This window comes from Phyllobates terribilis, unplaced genomic scaffold (assembly GCF_046119375.1).
Source record: "Phyllobates terribilis strain yellow unplaced genomic scaffold, ASM4611937v1 Scaffold_82__1_contigs__length_6685932, whole genome shotgun sequence".
Classification (NCBI taxonomy): Eukaryota; Metazoa; Chordata; class Amphibia; order Anura; family Dendrobatidae; genus Phyllobates; species Phyllobates terribilis.
In genome coordinates this window covers 2,349,256-2,375,597 of record NW_027362842.1, presented here as the reverse complement: position 1 = coordinate 2,375,597, position 26,342 = coordinate 2,349,256, and positions in this window count along the sequence as shown.

The window sequence follows — 26,342 nt, the reverse complement described above, 5'->3', positions numbered from 1 at the left end:
CCAAACGCAACACGGTGTCCGCTAACAATTTGAGCCGATTTTCCATTCAATTTGTTAGCGGACACCATGTCGTGTTTGGAGAGCCCCTGTGTGCCTAAACATTGGAGCTCCCCCACAAGTGACCCCATTTTGGAAACTAGACCCCCAAGTTCACCTATCTACATGCATAGTGAGCACTTGGAACCCCCAGGCGCTTCACCAATTAATCTGTAAAAATAAAAAAGTGTTTTTTTTTCCACTTTTTCATTTTTACGAATCAATTTCCGAAGCAGCTGGGGGTTCCAAGTGCTCACTATGCCTCTAGATAGGTGACTTGGGGGGTCGAGTTGCCAAAATGGGTTCATGTGTGGGGGAGCTCCAATGTTTAGGCACACAGGGGCTCTCCAAACGCAACATGGTGTCCGCTAATAATTTGAGCCGATTTTCCATTCAATTTGTTAGCAGACACCATGTCTCGTTTGGAGTGCCCCTGTGTGCCTAAATATTGCAGCTCCCCCACAAGTGACCCTATTTTGGAAACTAGACCCCACAAGGCACCTACCTAGATGTATAGTGAGCACTTGGAACCCCCAGGTGCTTCACAAATTAATCTGTAAAAATAAAAAAGTGTTTTTTTTTTACTTTTTCATTTTTACGAATCAATTTGTGAAGCACCTGGGTTTTCCAAGTGCTCACTATGCATCTAGATAGGTGCCTTTGGGGGTGTAGTTTCTAAAATGGGGTCACTTGTGGGGGAGCTCCAATGTTTAGGCACAGAGGGGCTCTCCAAACGCAACATGGTGTCCGCTAACAATTTGAGCCTATTTTCCATTCAATTTGTTAGCGGACATCATGTTGCGTTTGGAGAGCCCCTGTGTGCCTAAACATTGGAGCTCCCCCACAAGTGACCCCATTTTGGAAACTAGACCCCCAATGCACCTATCTAGATGCATAGTGAGCACTTGGAATCCCCAGGTGCTTCACAAATTAATCTGAAAAAATAAAAAAGTGTTTTTTTTTCCACTTTTTCATTTTTACGAAACAATTTGTGAAGCACCTGGGGGTTCCAAGTGCTCACTATGCATCTAGATAGGTGCCTTTGGGGGTCCAGTTTCTAAAATGGGGTCACTTGTGGGGGAGCTCCAATGTTTAGGCACACAGGGGCTCTCCAAACGCAACATGGTGTCCGCTAACAATTTGAGCCGATTTTCCATTCAATTTGTTAGCGGACACCATGTCGTGTTTGGAGAGTCCCTGTGTGCCTAAACATTGGAGCTCCCCCACAAGTGACCCTATTTTGGAAACTAGACCCCACAAGGCACCTATCTAGATGTATAGTTATCTCTTGGAACCCCCAGGCGCTTCACAAATTAATCTGTAAAAATAAAAAAGTGTTTTTTTTTCCACTTTTTCATTTTTACGAATCAATTTGTGAAGCACCTGGGGGTTCCAAGTGCTCACTATGCCTCTAGATAGGTGACTTGGGGGGGGGGTCGAGTTGCCAAAATGGGGTCACGTGTGGGGGAGCTCCAATGTTTAGGCACACAGGGGCTCTCCAAACGCAACATGGTGTCCGCTAATAATTTGAGCCGATTTTCCATTCAATTTGTTAGCGGACACCATGTCTCGTTTGGAGAGCCCCTGTGTGCCTAAATATTGCAGCTCCCCCACAAGTGACCCTATTTTGGAAACTAGACCCCACAAGGCACCTACCTAGATGTATAGTGAGCACTTGGAACCCCAGGTGCTTCACAAATTAATCTGTAAAAATAAAAAAGTGTTTTTTTTCCACTATTTCATTTTTACGAATCAATTTGTGAAGCACCTGGGGGTTCCAAGTGCTCACTATGCATCTAGATAGGTGCCTTTGGGGGTGTAGTTTCTAAAATGGGGTCACTTGTGGGGGAGCTCCAATGTTTAGGCACAGAGGGGCTCTCCAAACGCAACATGGTGTCCGCTAACAATTTGAGCCTATTTTCCATTCAATTTGTTAGCGGACATCATGTTGCGTTTGGAGAGCCCCTGTGTGCCTAAACATTGGAGCTCCCCCACAAGTGACCCCATTTTGGAAACTAGACCCCCAATGCACCTATCTAGATGCATGATGAGCACTTGGAATCCCCAGGTGCTTCACAAATTAATCTGTAAAAATAAAAAAGTGTTTTTTTTTCCACTTTTTCATTTTTACGAAACAATTTGTGATGCACCTGGGGGTTCCAAGTGCTCACTATGCATCTAGATAGGTGCCTTTGGGGGTCCAGTTTCTAAAATGGGGTCACTTGTGGGGGAGCTCCAATGTTTAGGCACACAGGGGCTCTCCAAACGAAATATGGTGTCCGCTAACAATTTTGAGCCGATTTTCCATTCAATTTGTTAGCGGACACCATGTCACGTTTGGAGAGCCCCTGTGTGCCTAAACATTGCAGCTCCCCCACAAGTGACCCTATTTTGGAAACTAGACCCCACAAGGCACCTATCTAGATGTATAGTGAGCACTTGGAACCCCCAGGTGCTTCACAAATTAATCTGTAAAAATAAAAAAGTGTTTTTTTTCCACTTTTTCATTTTTACGAATCAATTTGTGAAGCACCTGGGGGTTACAAGTGCTCACTATGAATTTATATAAGTGCCTTTGGGGGTCCAGTTTCTAATATGGGGTCACTTGTGGGGGAGCTCCAATGTTTAGGCACACAGGGGCTCTCCAAACGCAACATGTTGTCCGCTAACAATTTGAGCCGATTTTCCATTCAATTTGTTAGCGGACACCATGTCGCGTTTGGAGAGCTTCTGTGTGCCTAAACACTGGAGCTCCCCCACAATTGACACTTTTTTGGAAACTAGACCCCACAAGGCACCTATCTAGATGCATAGTGAGCACTTGGAAACCCCAGGTGCTTCAGAAATTAATCTGTAAAAATAAAAAAGTGTTTTTTTTCCTCTTTTTCATTTTTACGAATCAATTTATGAAGCACCTTGGGGTTCCATGTGCTCTCTATGCATCTAGATAGGTGCCTTTGGGGGTCTAGTTTCTAAAATGGGGTCACTTGTGGGGGAGCTCCAATGTTTAGGCACACAGGGGCTCTCCAAACGCAACATGGTGTCCGCTAACAATTTGAACCGATTTTCCATTCAATTTGTTAGCGGACACCATGTCGCATTTGGAGAGCCCCTGTGTGCCTAAACATTGGAGCTCCCCCACAAGTGACCCAATTTTGGAAACTAGACCCCCCAATGCACCTATCTAGATGCATAGTGAGCACTTGGAACCCCCAGGCGCTTCATAAATTAATCTGTAAAAATAAAAAAGTGTTTTTTTTCCACTTTTTCATTTTTACGAATCAATTTGTGAAGCACCTGGGGGTTCCAAGTGCTCACTATGCATCTAGATAGGTGCCTTGGGGGGGTCTAGTTTCCAAAATGGGGTCACTTGTGGGTGAGCTCCAATGTTTAGGCACACAGGGGTTCTCCAAACGCAACATGGTGTCCGCTAACAATTTGAGCCGATTTTCCATTCAATTTGTTAGCGGACACCATGTCACGTTTGGAGAGCCCCTGTGTGCCTAAGCATTGCAGCTCCCCCACAAGTAACCCTATTTTGGAAACTAGACCCCACAAGGCACTTATCTAGATCCATAGTGAGCACTTGGAACCCCCAGGTGCTTCACAAATTAATCTGTAAAAATAAAAAAGTGTTTTTTTTTTCCACTTTTCATTTTTACGAATCAATTTGTGAAGCACCTTGGGGTTCCAAGTGCTCACTATGCATCTAGATAGATGCCTTTGGGGGTCCAGTTTCTGAAATGGAGTCACTTCTGGGGGAGTTCCAATGTTTAGGCACACAAGTGCTCTCCAAACGCAACATGGTGTCCGCTAACAATTTGAGCCGATTTTCCATTCAATTTGCTAGTGGACACCATGTCACGTTTGGAGAGCCCCTGTGTGCCTAAACATTGCAGCTCCCCCACAAGTGACCCTATTTTGGAAACTAGACCCCACAAGGCATCTACATAGATGTATAGTGAGCACTTGGAATCCCCAGATGCTTCACAAATTAATCTGTAAAAATAGAAAAGTGTTTTTTTTCCTCTTTTTCATTTTTACGAATCAATTTGTGAAGCACCTGGGGTTTCCAAGTGCTCACTATGCATCTAGATAGGTGCCTTTGGGGGTCTAGTTTCTAAAATGGGGTCAAATGTGGGGGAGCTCCAATGTTTAGGCACACAGTGGATCTCCAAGCGCAACATGTTGTCCGCTAAGAATTTGAGCCGATTTTCCATTCAATTTGTTAGCGGACACCATGTCACGTTTGGAGAGCCCCTGTGTGCCTAAACATTGCAGCTCCCACACAAGTGACCCTATTTTGGAAACTAGACCCCACATGGCACCTACATAGATGTATAGTGAGCACTTGGAACCCCCAGATGCTTCACAAATTAATCTGTAAAAATAAAAAAGTGTTTTTTTTCCTCTTTTTCATTTTTACAAATCAATTTCTGAAGCACCTGGGGGTTCCAAGTGCTCACTATGCATCTAGATAGGTGCCTTTGGGGGTCCAGTTTCTGAAATGGGGTCACTTGTGGGGGAGTTCCAATGTTTAGGCACACAGGGGCTCTCCAAACGCAACATGGTGTCCGCTAACAATTTGAGCCGATTTTCCATTCAATTTGTTAGCGGACACCATGTCGTGTTTGGAGAGCCCCTGTGTGCCTAAACATTGGAGCTCCCCCACAAGTGACCCCATTTTGGAAACTAGACCCCCAAGTTCACCTATCTACATGCATAGTGAGCACTTGGAACCCCCAGGCGCTTCACAAATTAATCTGTAAAAATAAAAAAGTGTTTTTTTTTCCACTTTTTCATTTTTACGAATCAATTTCCGAAGCAGCTGGGAGTTCCAAGTGCTCACTTTGCCTCTAAATAGGTGACTTGGGGGGGTCTAGTTTCCAAAATGGAGTCACTTGTGGGGGTGCTCCAATGTTTAGGCACACAGGGGCTCTCCAAACGCAACCTGGTGTCCGCTAACAATTTGAGTAGTGTTGAGCCACCCCCGTAGTGTTCGAGTTCGGTTCGGTTCGTCGAACACCCATGTGTTCGCCGAACTGTTCGTCGAACTGTTCGTCGAACACCTTCGAACACCGTTAAAACCAATGGCAGGCAAACAAAAACACATAGAAACACATAGAAAACACCTTCAAAGGTGTCCAAAAGCTGACAAACTGCTCAGAAGACACAACTAACACATGGAAAAGTGACAAGTACATATAGTCATGCGAAAAGAAAAGAGGTGGAGGAGTAAAAGGAGGGGGAGACACAAATATAGGCATGTCATGCCCTTCTAAAATCCAAAAAGTGAGAAGCCGACACGTTCAGTCCGCTCCTGCCTGTGCCACCTCCGTGTCGCCGGGTTTGTGCCAGAGCCGCGGTGAACCCTGACGGCCAGCCCCCCTCTCCCAATACTGGTGCCTGTCGGCTGGTGGGTCGAGCGAGCCCCCCTGTGGTGGAGGCAGCTCTAAGCTTTTTAATTTAAATTGTCTCTCTAATTTGAATGAATACACTTTAAATCCATTTACAAGGATCTATTGGAGGGCAAGTCTCATGCCAGCAGCCGCGTAATTCCAGCTCCAGTAGCGTCCACTAAAGCTGCTGCAGTTAAAAAGCTTTTATAAGGATCGAGCTCGGCTGTCCACCGCAATGCATCCTACTGCCAGTCCCAGCCCCTATGCCTTGGGGTGCCTCCTGATGCTCTTCACTGAGTATTCCGTGGTCCCGAAGCATTTCCTTTGAAAAAATTAAGTGTCCAAACTACAGGTGGTGTAGCTTGCTTAACAGCCGGGATAATCCGCTGACTAGCAGACACTGCTACTAGGCACAAAGTATTTCCTGGGCTAGATGCAGTTAAAAATTTGTAATTAGATACTCTCGTTGGATACTGAGAAAGCATTCCATAGAGTCTCCTGGCACGCCATATATGATTCTCTTAAAAAGCTTGGGGTAGGGGTCTAGGGGACCCTTTTATAGCCAAAATCACGGCCCTGTATCACAATACGTCACCTAGGCTGAAGATAAATGGAACTGTAGCACCCTGAGGGCTCGGTTGCTACAGAGGTATTGCACCTCACCCAGAGGTGTGATATCTCACTCTCAGGTAAGGATGGAGTGTGGATCAGGACCCGACACCTGCATGCATTACACCACATTGCCGTGGGGCAGGGCGACCAATATGCCTCTGAGATGGGCACGACAGTCCCTGTCCCTGGCTGGAGTGGGGGGAGGGAACACTGAGGAAGGGGAGCCCTGTAGTGCAGGAGCAGGGAGGAAGCAGTTCCTGGGTGCATTGAGAAGGGAGTATAAAAGGTGGGCACCATCTTAGTTCAGTGCAGAGAAGTCTGAGCAGAAGTGGCAGGGAGCAGGGGCTCTGCAAGAGCTCTGCTCCGGAGGCGGGCCTAGTAACAGAGGCCCAGGCCTGGAAGAGGGAGAAGGAAGGAAGAGGAGCGGAGAAGGCTCCAGGAATGAGGAATGAAGGGATCCCAGGGGTGCGGATGGGCGAGTCGAAACCGCACGCCCGAATCCACCTGCGTGGAGGGGTCAGGCCAAAGGGGGAGACCGGTCCCCGAAACTAGTGGAGGCAGGAAACGACCCTCAGCTAGAAACCGGAGGCTCTGACATTTTATGTGGCGCAGCCCCTCGCTACACCCACTAGGAAGGCACCACATAGGGTCAGGGAAACTGGCGCCAAGTTTACCAAGAGGAGGCCCGAGGCAGCCGGACAGAAGGGTTGGTAAGAAAGGCTAGACAAAGGACACACAAAGGGGGTCCTGTGAAGCGCTCCAAAGTTATCTGGGAGTTGTCTGAGCCCCTCACCTGGTGAGCACAGTACGACGTGGGCAGCTGTTACCTGCAGACGTGGTCTGGATAATAAGAACTGTGAGTAAAGGCCCTGGACTGCATCACTGACTCCGTGTCGTTACTGCTGCTGCCCTGCACCATCACCCCCATCCTCCGCATACACTGCCCTGAGGCTATACTCCTCCCGTGGGAAGTTATGCTAGGCTCTGCTGCACCCACAACACCAGCCTCAGCGGTCTGCCCTGCAGCGGCGGTTCACTCTGACCGCAATCTACAGGTGGCGTAGTCGGACATTTAAACATCAAAACCACATAAATAGTTCCGCCACTGGTTTGACCACCCTGAGCCACGGAACAGGGTCGCCGCCACGAAGACTGCAACCACCAGCATCCACCAAAAAGGGTCCGGCTCCGGGTGTCCCAAGGCCCAGGGGGTGCATCAGAACATTTTCATCACCTTTCACAATCACCAATGGGACAAGGCAGGGATGTCCTCTGTCCCCTCTCTTATACATCCTAGTGACGGAGCACCTGCTCTCATCAATTCGCCATAACCCCAATATTAGGTGGATTGAGGTGGGAGGCACCGAGTACAAGTGCTCTCTATTTGCTGATGATGTCCTAGTATATATCACTCAATCACATATATCCATCCATGCTGTTATGGCTGAAATAGATCACTTTGTTACATGGTCAAATTTTAAAATCAATGCAGCGAAGTCTGAGGCCCTCGATGTCTCCCTCCCCAAATCCATATAGGATTCCATCCAGTCCAACTTTCCCTTTGCCTGGCCCTCACAGGGTATCAAATACTTAGGAATTCCTATTCATAGAGACCTCTCCCATCTATGTTATCTTAATTTTGGGCCCTTTATTGAACAACTCCATACAGACCACTGTTGGCAAGTTAGAACTGTAAGATTCACTACGTGAACCACTGTTGTTTTGTGGAAAAGCACATGTACACTGTGTTCCAAATTATTATGCAAAAAGTGTTTAGGAGTGATAAGGGAAGAATTTGTTTGTTTGTCAGTTAAACTCATTGATGGTGATGTGTGTCAGGGCTCTTTATATCACTGTAAGCAATTGCAGACACCTGTGCTAATTAGTTTGGCAGGTGTGTCCAATGAAAGGCAAGACTACTTAAGAAGGCTGTCTCACATTATTAAGCAGCCCACATTTTCTGCCAAAATGGGAAAGAAAAAGGATGTGTCGGCTGCTGAGAAGCAACAAATTGTGGAGTGTTTAGGTCAAGGCATGACTACAATCAACATTGTGCGATGATCAGGATGAAGTGTTTTGGCAATCAAGAAGTATGTAGCTGATTCACAGTACACACGTGTGCGTGCTGATAAGGGCAAATTGAGGACTCTTTCCTACAGGCAATTACGTCAGGTTAAAAGAGCAGCGGCAAAAAAGCCTTGTCATAGCAGCAGACAAGTTTTTGAAGCTGCTGGTGCCTCCAACGTCCCCCGAACAACAAGATGCAGGGTCCTTCAGAGGTTTGCAGCTGTGCATACGCCATCCTGTCGACCTCCTCTATCCACTTCACACAAGCAGAAACGGCTCCAGTGGGCTAAACATTACATGAAGACTGATTTCAAAACTGTTTTGTTCACGGATGAGTGCCGTGCAGCGCTCGATGGTCCAGATGGATGGAGTGGAGGATGGCTGGTTGATGGACACCCCACGCAAACACGGCTACAGCGCCAACAAGGAGGAGGTGGAGTAATGTTTTGGGCTGGAATCATGGGGAGAGAGATTGTCGGCCCCTTTAGGATCCCTGAAGGCGCTAAAGATGAACTCCATAATGTATGTGGATTTTCTCAAACAGCACTTCCTGCCATGGTTCAAGAAGAAGAACCGTGTATTTCACAGCAAGATCATTTTTTTGCATGATAATGCACCATCTCATGCTGCACATAAAACATCTGCATCTCTGGCTGATATGGGCATAAAAGGGGACAAACTTATGGTGTGACACCCATGCTCCCCTGACCTCTACCCCATTCAGAACCTCTGGAGCATCATCAAAAGGAGTGTCTATGATGGCGGGAGGCAGTTCACATCTAAGCAACACCTCTGGGAGGGTATTCTATCCTCATGCAAAACAATTGAAGCAGAAACCATCCAAAACCTGACAAATTCAATGGACGAGAGAGTTCAGAAGCTCCTTTCCAACAAGGGGTCCTATGTGAAAATGTAACATCACCTAGAATAAAGTTTTGAGTTGAAAACTGTTTGATTTCAGTTTCTAATAACCTGCTAATGCTTATAATTTCAAAAATGACCATTTTTTTGGTCTTTATTAAAATGAAAAGGTTGATCGAAAAGTTTGGGGGATCTAAGAGTGTGGCAACCCAGTAGTCATGATTACTTCGAATTCTGACAATATGAGGGTCATGTTGCAGGTAGTGCAGCAAGAAGGCACTTATGTGTCTTGCGCATCTCGCAGCCCCAAAATTATTTTCCGGGCTAGATGCAGCTAAAAATTATTATTAATTTTAAATCTGGTGGAGCTTAGTATAGATGGCTTAATAGGATCAGTGCTGCACACTGCTACAAAGCCCAAATTATTTTCCAGCCAAGATACAGATAAACATGATTAGTAATTTTAAATCTGGTGGAGCTTATTATAGATGGCCTAATAGAATCAGTGCTGCACACTGCTACAAAGCCCAAATTATTTTCCAGCCAAGATACAGATAAACATGATTAGTAATTTGAAAGCTTAAAACGGTTGGTAGGGTGATTTTAACCAATCATCAAGCTTTTACTCTCCCCAGGATGACACAGGGGTAGAAAAGTCGTTTCGGATCCATGATTTGTTCATCTTTATGAACGTGAGTCTGTCTACATTATCAGTGGAGAGCCGCGTGAGCTTATCTGTCAGCACACCACCAGCAGCGATGAACACACGTTCAGACAGAACGCTGGCTGCGTGGCATGACAAGATCTCCAAGGCGTAAGTGGCTAGCTCCGGCCATTTATCCAGATTGGAAGCCCAAAAAGAGCAAGGGTCCAGTGACACAGTCATGGCTTCAATGTTTACTTGGAGATACTCCTGTACCATCGTCTCTAGGCGTTGACTATGTGTCAGACTTCTTGTCTCCTGTGGCCTTGCAAAGGATGGGCTAAAAAAGTGGTGAAATGATTCCGCAAAATTGATGTTACCAGCAGATACTGTGGTTCTGTTACGGTTTGAGTGCTGAACACTTGACGGTCCCACGGTTGGCAAGTTGGAACTGTGAGATTCACTACGTGCACCACTGGTGTTTTGTGGAAAAGCACATGTAAGATTCTGCAACAGTCTCTGCTGATACTCCTGCATGCGTGCATCCCTTTCTATGGCAGGAATAATTTCGGCAAATTTACTTTTGTACCGGGGATCTAACAGTGTGGCAACTCAGTAGTCAGGATTATTTCTAATTCTCACAATTCGAGGGTCATGTTGCAGGTAGTGCAGCAAGAAGGCACTCATGTGTGTTGCGCATCCAGGAGCACCAAGTCCCTGTTGTGTTGGTGGCGAGGTAACAATCATGCTTCCTTCCTCTGTCCTCTCCCCCCAACCTCGCACAACAGAAATGTGATCAAGGTCTCCCTCATCTGATGAGTCTTCCATCAGTTCGTCCTCCACTTCTTCCTGGGCTCCTGCACCTTCCTCACTAGTTTGGCTCCTACCATGCACCCTGGTAAAACCATCTCCCCCAACCTCACATGCCTGCCGCCTTGGTGCTGCCGACCGTCTGGACCTTGCAGATGTTAGCCCTTCCGCATACAACTCCTCCTCCTCTACTTCCTCCACCTCCTCTTGTGCCACCACCTGACTCCGAATTCTGTTTAACATGTGCTCCAGCATGTAAATCACCGGAATAGTCATGCTGATAATGGCATCGTCAGCACTAAACATCTTCGTCGCCATTTCAAAACTGTGCAGAAGGGTGCATAGGTCCCTGCTCTGAGACCACTCCTCCAGCGTGATTTGCCCCACCTCTGGATCTCGTTGGCCCAGGCTATACGTCAGAACGTATTGCACCAGGGCTTGTCGGTGCTGCCACAGTCGCTGCAACATGTGCAGAGTTGAATTCCACCGGGTAGGCACATCGCATTTTAGCCGGTGAAGTGGCAGGCCCAACGACTTCTGTAGAGATGTAAGTCGCTGAGCTGCGGGATGCGAACGGTGGAAGTGAGCACACAGCGACCGTGCCCTCTGCAGAAGGCCATCTAGTCTGGGATAGTGGGCTAAAAATTGCTGGACAACCAGGTTCAACATGTGAGCCATACAAGGCACGTGTGTGACATTGCCCCGGCGAAGGGCCGCACCCAGGTTTGCAGCATTGTCGCACACGGCCTTCCCTGGTTTCAGGTCCAGTGGAGACAACCATTCAAGAAATTGGTTCTCCAGAGCTGACCACAACTCCTCAGCTGTGTGACTCACATTTCCCAGACATTTCAAAGTAAAAACCGCCTGATGACGTTGAGCCTTACTGCCGGCATAGTAAGGAGGTGTGCAGGATCCCTTCTGCGCAGTTAGAAAGCTTGTGGCATGACCAGACAGGCTTTGGGTGCAGGTGGAAGACCGAGAGGAGGTTGAGGAGGCAGAAGCAGTGGAGGAACTTTGACATAAAGAGGATTGACGCACAACTCGTGGGGACGGCAAGACTTGGACAGCAGCCCCTTGTCCTGTTGTCACCATAGTTACCCAGTGCCCAGTCAGCGACATGTAACGCCCCTGTCCATGCCTACTCGTCCAAGTGTCTGTGGTGAAATGCACCCTGTCACACACAGAGTTTCTCAAAGAAGCGGTGATGTTGTGTGCGACATGCTGGTGGAGCGCAGGCACACCTTTCTTTGAGAAGTAGTGCCGACTGGGCATCTGGTACTGGGGCACTGCGACGGACATAAGGTCTCGAAAATCCTCTGTGTCCACCAGGCGGAAAGGCAGCATTTCTGTAGCCAAGAACTTGCAGATGGTGAAATTCAACCTCTTAGCTTTCTCATGGCTAGGAGGAAATGGTCTTTTACTTGTCCACATCTGAGGGACCGAGGGCTGGCTATTGTGCTTAGACGGGGTTGATAAGGGTGTCCCCGGCAAACTGCCGGTCTGTGAGGAAGATGCAGGCGGACATGTTAGGTTGCCTTGATCCAAAGGTGGTGCTATCGATGTCGGACAGCGCTCAACACCAGCTGGTGTTACCACCTCCAAAGAAAATGATGACCTGCCAATCGCGCTGGCTGTTGCGGGTAAAGAGGTGGCAGGTCTGCGCCCCAAAACAGGTGTGACTGCTGTCCCCCCAGTCACAGAGGATGAAGAGGCCGCGGATGCACAAGATATGGCAGACGGTGGTTGGCCCGGCCGGCTAGGCCGCATTGTAGCACACTGAGCTTCCCACTGCAACTTATGCTTCATGTCCATGTGCCGGTTCATGCATGAAGTACTCAAACTATGTATTTTTTGGCCTCTACTTAGCTTTTGCTGACAAATGTTACAGATAACACGAGTTGGGTCATCTTTATCGATCTGAAAAAATGCCCAGGCTATGCAAGGCTTAGCACCCATGCGACCTGAAGAGCCACCACGACTTGTGGTGAGAGGCAGAGTTGTGTTTGAGGATGCAGTTGTTGACGTGCTTCCAGTACTACGTCTCTGTCCAGGAAGGCGCAACCTGACCTCGTCGTCACTAGCATCTTCCTCCACCTCCTCTGCTGACCTCATCTCTTGGCTGACTGTGGGTTGACAGTAAGTGGGATCTCCAACCTCATCATCATCACCCTGTGCATTATCACACCCGTCGTCCTCAGAGCCAACCTGTTCCTGCCCTGACAAAAAACTAAAGTTGTCGCTCCAATCAGGTATTTGAGTCTCATCATCGTCTTCCTCATTGTCTCCACCAACAGGAGTCACAGTTTGGGAATGAGGGTCTACATTATGGTCAGAACCTTCTGCGTCTGGTCCTGGATCCGACTCATAAAGATTCTGGGCATCAGTGCAGATCATTTCCTCGTCTGGATTCACAGAAGCGCTGGAGTCGACCTCTGATTCCCAGGCTATAGTATGAGTAAACAGCTCTGCAGACTCAACCATCTGTTCTACCTCATACTCAGACGGGCAGCTGGAGATTTGGGAGCTGTGAGGAAGCAAGTGCGATTGGGGTGACACCTTTGAGGACTGGAGTATTTGTGATGTTGAAGTTGATGTGGAGGAGAGCCCACTTAAAGGAGCACTTGATATCCGTTGAAGCACCTGCTGTTTTTGTGCCTCATCTGGAATTTGTAGCGATTGGCGTGGCCGTAAGAAAGGAATCTTATCACATTGTCCGCTAAAAGAAGTAGACATTTTAGTTTGGCTGGAAGATGGTCTTTCTTCTGCAGATGTTACTGTTGCTTTATCACCTACCCCACGGACACAACCTTTTTTCCCCTTCCCAACACGCCTATTCCCCTTTCCACCAGCAGCAGGCCTTTTTCCACTCATTTTGGTGGTTAACTAATTCACAACTCTGGAGTTGTTTGCACAAAAAAACAATGGATGGGAACCGAGCAGAGCTGAGTGGCCAAACTGTGGTATTAGGCCAAAACTATTGGCTGGGTTAGATGAAGAAAAAAATTATATTCGATTTGCAACCTGATGGAGGTCAGTATAGATGGACTAATAGAACAAGTCCAACACACAGCTAGAAGCCCAAATATTTTTTCAGAGGTAGATGCAGAAAAAAAATATATTCAGTTTGCAACCTGATGGAGGTCAGTATAGATGGACTAATAGAGAAAGTCCCACACACTGCTAGAAGGCCAAATATTTTTTCAGAACTAGATGCAGACAAAAAATTATTTTGAATTTGCAACCTGATGGAGGTCAGTATAGGTGGACTAATAGAACAAGTCCCACACACTGCTAGAAGGCCAAATATTTTTTCAGAGCTAGATGCAGAAAAAAATTATATTCAGTTTGCAACCTGATGGAGGTCAGTATAGATGGACTAATAGAACAAGTCCCACACACAGCTAGAAGCCCAAATATTTTTTCAGAGGTAGATGCAGATAAAAATTATATTCAGTTTGCAACCTGATGGAGGTCTGTATAGATGGATTAATAGAACAAGTCCCACACACAGCTAGAAGCCCAATATTTTTTCAGAGGTAGATGCAGAAAAAAAATTATTTTTAATTTGCAACCTGATGGAGGTCAGTATAGATGGACTAATAGAGAAAGTCCCACACACTGCTAGAAGGCCAAATATTTTTTCAGAGATAGATGCAGAAAAAAATTATATTCAGTTTGCAACCTGATGGAGGTCAGTATAGATGGACTAATAGAAAAAGTCCCACACACAGCTAGAAGCCCAAATATTTTTTCAGAGGTAGATGCAGATAAAAATTATTTTTAATTTGCAACCTGATGGAGGTCAGTATGGATGGACTAATAGAGAAAGTCCCACACACTACTAGAAGGCCAAATAATTTTTCAGAGCTAGATGCAGAAAAAAATTATATTCAGTTTGCAACCTGATGGAGGTCAGTATAGATGGACTAATAGAACAAGTCCCACACACAGCTAGAAGCCCAAATATTTTTTCAGAGGTAGATGCAGATAAAAATTATTTTTAATTTGCAACCTGATGGAGGTCAGTATAGATGGACTAATAGAGAAAGTCCCACACACTGCTAGAAGGCCAAATATTTTTTCAGAGCTAGATGCAGACAAAAAATTATTTTGAATTTGCAACCTGATGGAGGTCAGTATAGGTGGACTAATAGAACAAGTCCCACACACTGCTAGAAGCCCAAATATTTTTTCAGAGCTAGATGCAGAAAAAAATTATATTCAGTTTGCAACCTGATGGAGGTCAGTATAGATGGACTAATAGAACAAGTCCCACACACAGCTAGAAGCCCAAATATTTTTTCAGAGGTAGATGCAGAAAAAAATTATATTCAGTTTGCAACCTGATGGAGGTCTGTATAAATGGATTAATAGAACAAGTCCCACACACAGCTAGAAGCCCAATATTTTTTCAGAGGTAGATGCAGAAAAAAAATTATTTTTAATTTGCAACCTGATGGAGGTCAGTATAGATGGACTAATAGAGAAAGTCCCACATACTGCTAGAAGGCCAAATATTTTTTCAGAGATAGATGCAGAAAAAAATTATATTCAGTTTGCAACCTGATGGAGATCAGTATAGATGGACTAATAGAACAAGTCCCACACACAGCTAGAAGCCGAAATATTTTTTCAGAGGTAGATGCAGATAAAAATTATTTTTAATTTGCAACCTGATGGAGGTCAGTATAGATGGACTAATAGAGAAAGTCCCACACACTACTAGAAGGCCAAATATTTTTTCAGAGCTAGATGCAGAAAAAAATTATATTCAGTTTGCAACCTGATGGAGGCCAGTATAGATGGACTAATAGAACAAGTCCCACACACAGCTAGAAGCCCAAATATTTTTTCAGAGGTAGATGCAGATAAAAATTATTTTCAATTTGCAACCTGATGGAGGTCAGTATAGATGGACTAATAGAGAAAGTCCCACACACTGCTAGAAGACCAAATATTTTTTCAGAGCTAGATGCAGATAAAAATTATTTTTAATTTGCAACCTGATGGAGGTCAGTATAGATGGACTAATAGAGAAAGTCCCACACACTGCTAGAAGGCCAAATATTTTTTCAGAGCTAGATGCAGAAAAAAATTATATTCAGTTTGCAACCTGATGGAGGTCAGTATAGATGGACTAATAGAACAAGTCCCACACACTGCTAGAAGCCCAAATATTTTTTCAGAGCTAGATGCAGAAAAAAATTATATTCAATTTGCAACCTGATGGAGGTCAGTATAGATGGACTAATAGAATGATGCTATGCCCAAAAGATTTTACTTCACTAGGTGCAGTAAAAAAATTGGTATTCTATACACAGGTGGTATATCTTGCAACACAGATAGGCTACTCCACTGACTAACACACTCTGCAATAGGCCAAAAAGGATTAGCTTTGCTAGATTCAGCCAAATGCTGTGAAAAAAACTTGCACAGCACTGGCACAGACCTGCCTGGCAAAAACTGATAGGAACTGATGTAACCTAGTCCTGAAAAGGACTGCAATTACAATTAGTCTTTACTTCCACAATCTATCTATTTAAGAGCACAGACCTGCCTGATAAAAGTCGTAGGAAATGCTGTAACCTAGTCCTTAAAAGGACTGCAATCACAACTATTCCCTACTCCCAAGCTATCTGTAGATTTGTGCGAAAATTGGCTTGAAATTAACAAGTTATAGTGCACACAGCAACAGTGGTGCCGTCTAACACGCAGCTGCAGCAGTGAGAAAATGGTGGCGACCAGGAAAATGGCTTGGTCTTATAGGGCAAGGACATGTGACATACACTGCCAATGACACATGCCCTTGCTTGTGTGAAAAACAGCAGTTCGCTCCGTGTGTGCGCTGCTGATGGGCTGACAGACTGCACCTCCCCACTGCAAATGCGGGAAAGAGAAAAAAAAATGGACATCTTCATTATTCCTGCAGAGATCCATCCCCTGTCCCTCCCCCCACCCCGCTGTACACTCAAACTGCATATTAACATTAATTTTCATCATTACTGAGAAAAAATCCAGTTATGATTTTGGTGCACGAACAGTTATCGAACATAACGTCGAACAGCCGAATTTTTCTCAAATCGTTCGTGTTTGTCGAACGGCTCGAACACCGCCCGAAACAGCTCGAATTTGAGAATGGCGAACAGTTCGAGTAGAACAACGCTCATCTCTAAATTTGAGCCGATTTTCCATTCAATTTGTTAGCTGACACCATGTCACGTTTGGAGAGCCCCTGTGTGCCTAAACATTGGAACTCCCCCACAAATGACCCTATTTTGGAAACTAGACCCCCCAATGCACCTATCTAGATGCATAGTGAGCACTTAGAACCCCCAGGCGCTTCATAAATTAAGCTGTAAAAATAAAAAAGTGTTTTTTTTTTCCACTTTTTCTTTTTTACGAATCAATTTGTGAAGCACCTGGGCATTCCAAGTGCTCATTATGCATCTAGATAGGTGCCTTGGGGGGGGTCTAGTTTCCAAAATGGGGTCACTTGTGGGGGAGCTCCAATGTTTAGGCACACAGGGGTTCTCCAAACGCAACATGGTGTCCGCTAACAATTTGAGCCGATATTCCATTCAATTTGTTAGCGGACACCATGTCGCGTTTGGAGAGCCCCTGTGTGCCTAAGCATTTCAGCTCCCCCGCAAGTGACCCTATTTTGGAAACTAGACCCTACAAGGCACCTATCTAGATGCATAGTGAGCACTTGGAACCCCCAGGTGCTTCACAAATTAATCTGTAAAATTAAAAAAGTGTTTTTTTTTCCACTTTTTCATTTTTACGAATCAATTTCCGAAGCAGCTGGGGGTTCCAAGTGCTCACTATGCATCTAGATAGGTGCCTTGGGGGTTTAGCTTCTAAAATGGGGTCACTTGTGGGGGAGATCCAATCTTTAGGCACACAGGGGCTCTCCAAACGCAACATGGTGTCCGCTAACAATTTGAGCCGATTTTCCATTCAATTTGATAGCGGACACCATGTCGCGTTTGGAGAGCCTCTGTGTGCCTAAACATTGGAGCTCCCCCACAAGTGACTCCATTTTGGAAACTAGACCCCACAGTGCACCTATCTAGATGCTTAGTGAGCATTTGGAACCCCCAGGCGCTTCACAAATTAATCTGTAAAATTAAAAAAGTGTTTTTTTTTCCACTTTTTCATTTTTACGAATCAATTTGTGAAGCACCTGGGGTTCCAAGTGCTCACTATGCATCTAGATAGGTGCCTTTGGGGGTCAAGTTTCTAAAATGGGGTCACTTTTGGGGGAGTTCCAATGTTTAGGCACACAGGGACTCTCCAAACGCAACATGGTGTCCGCTAACAATTTGAGCCGATTTTCCATTCAATTTGTTAGCGGACACCATGTCGTGTTTGGAGAGCCCCGCTGTTATGCACACGCCCGGGCTGAGCGGCGTGTGCGTGTGATTGTAGTGATTCCAGTGGACCGCGCCGGAGAGTGAATGCCTGGAGGGGCTTAACTAGGTATTCACCCGATCCGACCAGGGTCGCACGACGGCATACGACGCCAGTGCACCAAGGAGGAACCGAGCAAAGGCACCAGGTGCTACTCCAGGACAGACCCCGGACACGGCTGTTGACCCACACAGGGGAATACAGGAACAGACTGGTAGGCTGGCACACAGACTGGTGGGTATAGGCAGGCACGACTGGTATGCAGGCAGGCGGGTAAGCAGGCAGGGGGGTACAGGCAAGCACAGCTAGAGTGCAGACAGGGAGGCACTAGCAGGTAGGAACACAGGCGGGATAGGACCCAGTACACACTGGGACTCAGGAACAATACAGGCAGAGGGGTACAGGCAAGCACAGCTAGAGTGCAGACAGGGAGGCACTAGCAGGTAGGGACACTGGCGGGATAGGACCCAGTACACACTGGGACTCAGGAACAGAGCCACAGATGTGGCGGACAAACACAGCAGAGTGAGGCCGCCCAGAGAGGTGAGCGAGAACAGGGCAGGACAAGGCCGCCTGGAGCGGTGAGCAAGAGTAGAGCAGGACAAGGCCGCCAGGAGCGGTGAACAAAGGATCAAAGCTGAGCGAGACTTCTGGAGCAGTGAGCAAGAGTAAAGCAGGACGAGGCCGCCTGGAGCGGTGAGCAAGAGTGGAGCGAGACTGCCGGAGCAGCGAGCAAAAGGGTCAGAGCGGAGCAAGGCTGCCGGAGCAGCGAGCAAAGGAGTCAGAGCAGGCTAGAACCGCCGGAGCGGTAAGCAAAGGAGTCAGAGCAGACTAGAACCGCCGGAGTGGTGAGCAAAGGAGTCAGAGCAGGCTAGAACCGCCGGAGCGGTGAGCAAAGGAGTCAGAGCAGGCTAGAACCGCCGGAGCAGTGAGCAAAGGAGTCAGAGCAGGCAAGGCTGAGTAGGGGGGACAGGGCTCTGTTCACACGGAACAGACAGGAAGGGAAAGGCAGAGCCAGACACCCACAGGGTACTTGCAGTGAAGTAGCGAGTGGACCACAAACTCACAAACGGGAGTACAGAGACAACAGGCAGGAGTTAGGTACGAGTTCAGACTCTGCAGAAAAAGGAAAGGAACGGACATAGAGAAAAGACAGATGAAAGATAGGAGAGAGTACAGACTGGAACTGAGTGTACGGACGAGACCGACACAGGAGCGGGACACAGGAGCGGGTCTGGGAATACGGCCCCCAGAGAGGCGGGACGAACAGGCAAGGAGCGTGTTCAGACAGAACAGACAAGATACAGGAGCAGGTCTGGGTAATCGGCCCCCAGAGAGGCGGGACAAACAGGCAAGGAGCGTGTTCAGACAGGACAGACAAGATACAGGAACGGATCTAGGTAATCGGCCCCTAGAAGGCGGGAGGAACAGGCTAGGAGCGTGTTCAGACAGGACAGACAAGATACAGGAACGGATCTAGGTAATCGGCCCCTAGAAGGCGGGAGGAACAGGCTAGGAGCGTGTTCAGACAGGCCTGGAAATACAGCCTCCAGGAAAGGCAGCAGGCAAGAGTACACAGACAGGACTCAGTTCAGACACGGGAACTGATACCGCAAGGCAGGAGACATAGACAGGACTCAGTTCAGACACGGGAACTGATACCGCAAGACAGGAGACAAAGAACGGGACCTGGCATCTTCAGAGTGAAGGCACACACTGAATGAAACACTATGCTCAGGCAGGGATAGATGGGCGCAGCTGAGCTATATACCAGGTGACAGACAGCAATAGGCTGAGGACGCACAAGGGGTGTGACCCACAGCAGGTACAAAAAGCAGGAAGTGATCGGGCGCCGCCCTTAAGCAGCAGAAACAGACACAAACAGACAGCATGGAGGGAAGCCAGAGAGACATTCTGGACTGGAGATCAAGTGCGCGCTCTTGCACAGTGGGAGATGGACCACCATGCAAGGACGCCGCCAGGTATGTTACAGTACCCCCCCCTTACGCCCCCTCTTCTTCAGGCCTGCCAGAATCTTCCGCAGGGAATTCGAGGACCAGTCGTTCACTTCAAGGAGATCACTTCCACTGTCCACAGGAAAAACTGATCTCATCTGGTTAGCTAGGATGCTACCTCCTATCCAGCCATCCTCAGCAACAGACGAAACGGGTGGAGTACCAGGAACAGCACACAAGGAAGTCTCTCTCCACATATTTTCAGGTGGCACCCCAGAGGGTACAGGAGACAACTGGAAGTCCTTCACCGGGTTGGAGGGGGACAGAGACTTGGGGGTAATCTCTGCTTCGAGGTACATCTTGTCAAGCTCACAGGAAGAAATAGACGGGTTATCAGGTACATAATGAGGAAAAGTCACTGTCTCTTTGTTATCTGGTGGTACCCCGGAGGATTCAGGAAACAACTGGAGGTCCTCCGCCGGGTCAGAAGAGTGCAGAGGCTCAGAGAAAACATCTGCTTCAGAGTACACTAGGTCGGACTCACTGGACGAAGCAGGCGAGGTATCAGGTACCAAGTATAGGAAAGTCTCTGTCCATTCACCACCAGGTGGCACCCCGAAGGGTTCTGGAGACAACTGGCGGTCCTCCGCCTGGTCAGAGGGGTGTAGAGACTCACGGGTAACCTCTGCTTCAGAGTACACTAGGTCGAACTCACTGGACGAAGCAAGCGAGGTATCAGATCTAGGATATAGGAGAGTCTCTGTCCATTCACCACCAGGTGGCACCCAGAAGGGTTCTGGAGACAACTGGAGGTCCTCCGCCTGGTCGGAGGGGTGTAGAGACTCGGGAGTAACCACTGCTTCGGAGTACACTAGGTTGGACTCAGTGGACGAAGCGAGCGAGGTATCAGGTACAGAGTATAGGAGAGTCTCTGTCCTTTCGCTACCAGGTAGCACCCCGAAGGGTTCTGGAGACAACTGGAGGTCCTCCGCCTGGTCGGAGGGGTGTAGAGACTCGGGAGTAACCATTGCTTCGGAGTACACTAGGTTGGACTCAGTGGACGAAGCGAGCGAGGTATCAGGTACAGAGTATAGGAGAGTCTCTGTCCTTTCGCTACCAGGTAGCACCCCGAAGGGTTCAGGAGACAACTGGAGGTCCTCCGCCTGGTCGGAGGGGTGTAGAGACTCGGGGGTAACTACCACTTTGGGGTACCCATTGTCAGGCTCACAGGACGAAGCGGACAAAGTATCGAGTACCGGGTGTAGAGAAGTCTCTCTCCATTTGTCATCGAGTGGTATCCCGGAGGATTCAGGAGGCAACAGGGGGTCCTCCACCAGGTAGTAGAGGTGCACAGACTCTGAGGTAACCACAGCTTTGGAGCATCCTTGGACATGCACACCGGTTAAAGTGGGTGAAGCATCTGATGCCGGGTGCAGGAAGTTCTCCTGTGTGGAGTCTGGATGGGCAGAAGTCTCTTCGGGCAGGAGAACTGGTGCACTACCCACGCACATTACCCGTTGGGGCTTCTCCGGGATACAGGGAGATGAAGCTTCAGTAGGGACTTCAAGGTTGGGGTCAGGAGGTCTCAGGGAGGACAGACCCTGGCGTGACGGCTTGCCTCTACGTCTAGCACGTCTGGACTGCCTCTTGAGGTTGGGAGAAGTATTCCGGAAAGCGTAGTCACCCTGTGAGGATTCTGGGTGGGCAGTAGTCTCATTGGGCTGGAGGACTATTGCGCTACCCACACACATTACCCGTCGGGGCTGCTCCGGGATATTGGGAAGTGAAGCTTCAGCAGGGGCTTCAGGGTTAGGGTCCTCGAAGACCATACGAAAGGCCACCAGGAAGGCCTGCAGGTCAAGGATGACAGGATCCCATGCTTCCCATAGGGGGGTGACCCATTTCAAGGCATCACTCGCTAGGTAGTCAATCATAAAGGCCACTTTAGCCCAATTGGAAGGAAAATAGAGAGGGTAGGCCTTAAAGTGTAGCATGCATTGCTCCACAAATGCACGACACTGTCTTGGATCCCCATAGTAACGTGGCGGATCCGCAGGAACAAGAGCTGATAGATCCATCTGGACGGTGCGTAATTCGCCTGGAACTCAGCTAAGGAAAAAAAAAATTATTTATTTTAATGCATGTATTCGCTGGAAAACTTCTCAGAGAGCGAAGGCCGTGGGGCTCAACGGGAACCATGGCCTGAGCATGCTGTTATGCACACGCCCGGGCTGAGCGGCGTGTGCGTGTGATTGTAGTGATTCCACTGGACTGTGCCGGAGAGTGAATGCCTGGAGGGGCTTAACTAGGTATTCACCCGATCCGACCAGGGTCGCACGACGGCATACGACGCCAGTGCACCAAGGAGGAACCGAGCAAAGGGACCAGGTGCTACTCCAGGACAGACCCCGGACACGGCTGTTGACCCACACAGGGGAATACAGGAACAGACTGGTAGGCTGGCACACAGACTGGTGGGTATAGGCAGGCACGACTGGTATGCAGGCAGGCGGGTAAGCAGGCAGGGGGGTGCAGGCAAGCACAGCTAGAGTGCAGACAGGGAGGCACTAGCAGGTAGGAACACAGGCGGGATAGGACCCAGTACACACTGGGACTCAGGAACAATACAGGCAGAGGGGTACAGGCAAGCACAGCTAGAGTGCAGACAGGGAGGCACTAGCAGGTAGGGACACTGGCGGGATAGGACCCAGTACACACTGGGACTCAGGAACAGAGCCACAGATGTGGCGGACAAACACAGCAGAGTGAGGCCGCCCAGAGAGGTGAGCGAGAACAGGGCAGGACAAGGCCGCCTGGAGCGGTGAGCAAGAGTAGAGCAGGACAAGGCCGCCAGGAGCGGTGAACAAAGGATCAAAGCTGAGCGAGACTGCTGGAGCAGTGAGCAAGAGTAAAGCAGGACGAGGCCGCCTGGAGCGGTGAGCAAGAGTGGAGCGAGACTGCCGGAGCAGCGAGCAAAATGGTCAGAGTGGAGCAAGGCTGCCGGAGCAGCGAGCAAAGGAGTCAGAGCAGGCTAGAACCGCCGGAGCGGTAAGCAAAGGAGTCAGAGCAGACTAGAACCGCCGGAGCGGTGAGCAAAGGAGTCAGAGCAGGCTAGAACCGCCGGAGCGGTGAGCAAAGGAGTCAGAGCAGGCTAGAACCGCCGGAGCAGTGAGCAAAGGAGTCAGAGCAGGCAAGGCTGAGTAGGGGGGACAGGGCTCTGTTCACACGGAACAGACAGGAAGGGAAAGGCAGAGCCAGACACCCACAGGGTACTTGCAGTGAAGTAGCGAGTGGACCACAAACTCACAAACGGGAGTACAGAGACAACAGGCAGGAGTTAGGTACGAGTTCAGACTCTGCAGAAAAAGGAAAGGAATGGACATAGAGAAAAGACAGATGAAAGATAGGAGAGAGTACAGACTGGAACTGAGTGTACGGACGAGACCGACACAGGAGCGGGACACAGGAGCGGGTCTGGGAATACGGCCCCCAGAGAGGCGGGACGAACAGGCAAGGAGCGTGTTCAGACAGAACAGACAAGATACAGGAGCAGGTCTGGGTAATCGGCCCCCAGAGAGGCGGGACAAACAGGCAAGGAGCGTGTTCAGACAGGACAGACAAGATACAGGAACGGATCTAGGTAATCGGCCCCTAGAAGGCGGGAGGAACAGGCTAGGAGCGTGTTCAGACAGGACAGACAAGATACAGGAACGGATCTAGGTAATCGGCCCCTAGAAGGCGGGAGGAACAGGCTAGGAGCGTGTTCAGACAGGCCTGGAAATACAGCCTCCAGGAAAGGCAGCAGGCAAGAGTACACAGACAGGACTCAGTTCAGACACGGGAACTGATACCGCAAGGCAGGAGACATAGACAGGACTCAGTTCAGACACGGGAACTGATACCGCAAGACAGGAGACAAAGAACGGGACCTGGCATCTTCAGAGTGAAGGCACACACTGAATGAAACACTATGCTCAGGCAGGGATAGATGGGCGCAGCTGAGCTATATACCAGGTGACAGACAGCAATAGGCTGAGGACGCACAAGGGGTGTGACCCACAGCAGGTACAAAAAGCAGGAAGTGATCGGGCGCCGCCCTTAAGCAGCAGAAACAGACACAAACAGACAGCATGGAGGGAAGCCAGAGAGACATTCTGGACTTTAGATCAAGTGCGCGCTCTTGCACAGTGGGAGATGGACCACCATGCAAGGACGCCGCCAGGTATGTTACACCCTGTGTGCCTAAACATTGGAGCTCCCCCACAAGTGACCCCATTTTGGAAACTAGACCCCCAAGTTCACCTATCTACATGCATATTGAGCACTTGGAACCCCCAGGCGCTTCACAAATTAATCTGTAAAAATAAAAAAGTGGTTTTTTTTCCACTGTTTCATTTTTACAAATCAATTTCCGAAGCAGGTGGGGGTTCCAAGTGCGCACTTTGCCTCTAAATAGGTGACATGGGGGGGTCTAGTTTCTAAAATGGGGTCACTTGTGGGGGACCTCTAATGTTTAGGCACACAGGGGCTCTCCAAACGCACCATGGTGTCCGCTAACAATTTGAGCTGTTTTTCCATTCAATTTGTTAGCGGACACCATGTCACGTTTGGAGAGCCCCTGTGTGCCTAAACATTGGAGCTCCCCCACAAGTGACCTATTTTGGAAACTAGACCCCACAAGGCACCTATCTAGATGAATAGTGAGCACTTGGAACCCCCAGGTGCTTCACAAATTAATCTATAAAAATAAAAAAGTGTTTTTTTTTCCACTTTTTCATTTTTACGAATCAATTTATGAAGCACCTGGGGGTTCCAAGTGCTCACTATGCCTCTAGATAGGTGACTTGGGGGGGTCGAGTTTCCAAAATGGGGTCACTTGTGGGGGAGTTCCAATGTTTAGGCACACAGGGGCTCTCCAAACGCAACATGGTGTCCGCTAATAATTTGAGCCGATTTTCCATTCAATTTGTTAGCGGACACCATGTCGCATTTGGAGAGCCCCTGTGTGCCTAAACATTGGAGCTCCCCCACAAGTGACCCCATTTTGGAAACTAGACCCCCAGTTCACCTATCTATATGCATAGTGAGCACTTGGAACCCCCAGGTGCTTCACAAATTAATCTGTAAAAATAAAAAAGTGTTTTTTTTCCACTTTTTCATTTTTACGAATCAATTTCCGAAGCAGCTGGGGGTTCCAAGTGCTCACTATGCCTCTAGATAGGTGACTTGGGGGGGTCTAGTTTCTAAAATGGGGTCACTTGTGGGGGAGCTCCAATGTTTAGGCACACAGGGGCTCTCCAAACGCATCATGGTGTCCGCTAGCAATTTGAGACGATTTTCCATTCAATTTGTTAGCGGACACCATGTCAAGTTTGGAGAGCCCCTGTGTGCCTAAACATTGAAGCTCCCCCACAAGTGACCCTATTTTGGAAACTAGACCCCACAAGGCACCTATCTAGATGCATAGTGAGCACTTGGAACCCCCAGATCATTCACAAATTAATCTGTAAAAATAAAAAAGTGTTTTTTTTTCCACTTTTTCATTTTTACGAATCAATTTCCGAAGCAGCTGGGGGTTCCAAGTGCTCACTATGCCTCTAGATAGGTGACTTGGGGGGGTCTAGTTTCTAAAATGGGGTCACTTGTGGGGGAGCTCCAACGTTTAGGCACACAGGGGCTCTCCAAACGCAACATGGTGTCCGCTAACAATTTGAGCCGATTTTCCATTCAATTTGTTAGCGGACACCATGTCGTGTTTGGAGAGCCCCTGTGTGCCTAAACATTGGAGCTCCCCCACAAGTGACCCCATTTTGGAAACTAGACCCCCAAGTTCACCAATCTACATGCATAGTGAACACTTGGAACCCCCAGGCGCTTCACAAATTAATCTGTTAAAAATAAAAAAGTGTTTTTTTTTCCACTGTTTCATTTTTACAAATCAATTTCCGAAGCAGGTGGGGGTTCCAAGTGCTCACTTTGCCTCTAAATAGGTGACATGGGGGGGGTCTAGTTTCTAAAATGGGGTCACTTGTGGGGGACCTCTAATGTTTAGGCACACAGGGGCTCTCCAAACGCAACATGGTGTCCGCTAACAATTTGAGCTGATTTTCCATTCAATTTGTTAGCGGACACCATGTCACGTTTGGAGAGCCCCTGTGTGCCTAAACATTGGAGCTCCCCCACAAGTGACCCTATTTTGGAAACTAGACCCCACAAGGCACCTATCTAGATGTATATTGAGCACTTGGAACCCCCAGGTGCTTCACAAATTAATCTGTAAAAATAAAAAAGTGTTTTTTTTTCCTCTTTTTCTTTTTTACAAATCAATTTGTGAAGCACCTGAGGGTTCCAAGTGCTCACTATGCATCTAGATAGGTAACTTTTTGGGTCTAGTTTCTAAAATGGGGTCACTTGTGGGGGAGCTCCAATGTTTAGACACAAAGGGGCTCTCCAAATGCAACATGGTGTCCGCTAACAATTTGAGCCGATTTTCCATTCAATTTGTTAGCGGACACCATGTCACGTTTGGAGAGCTTCTGTGTGCCT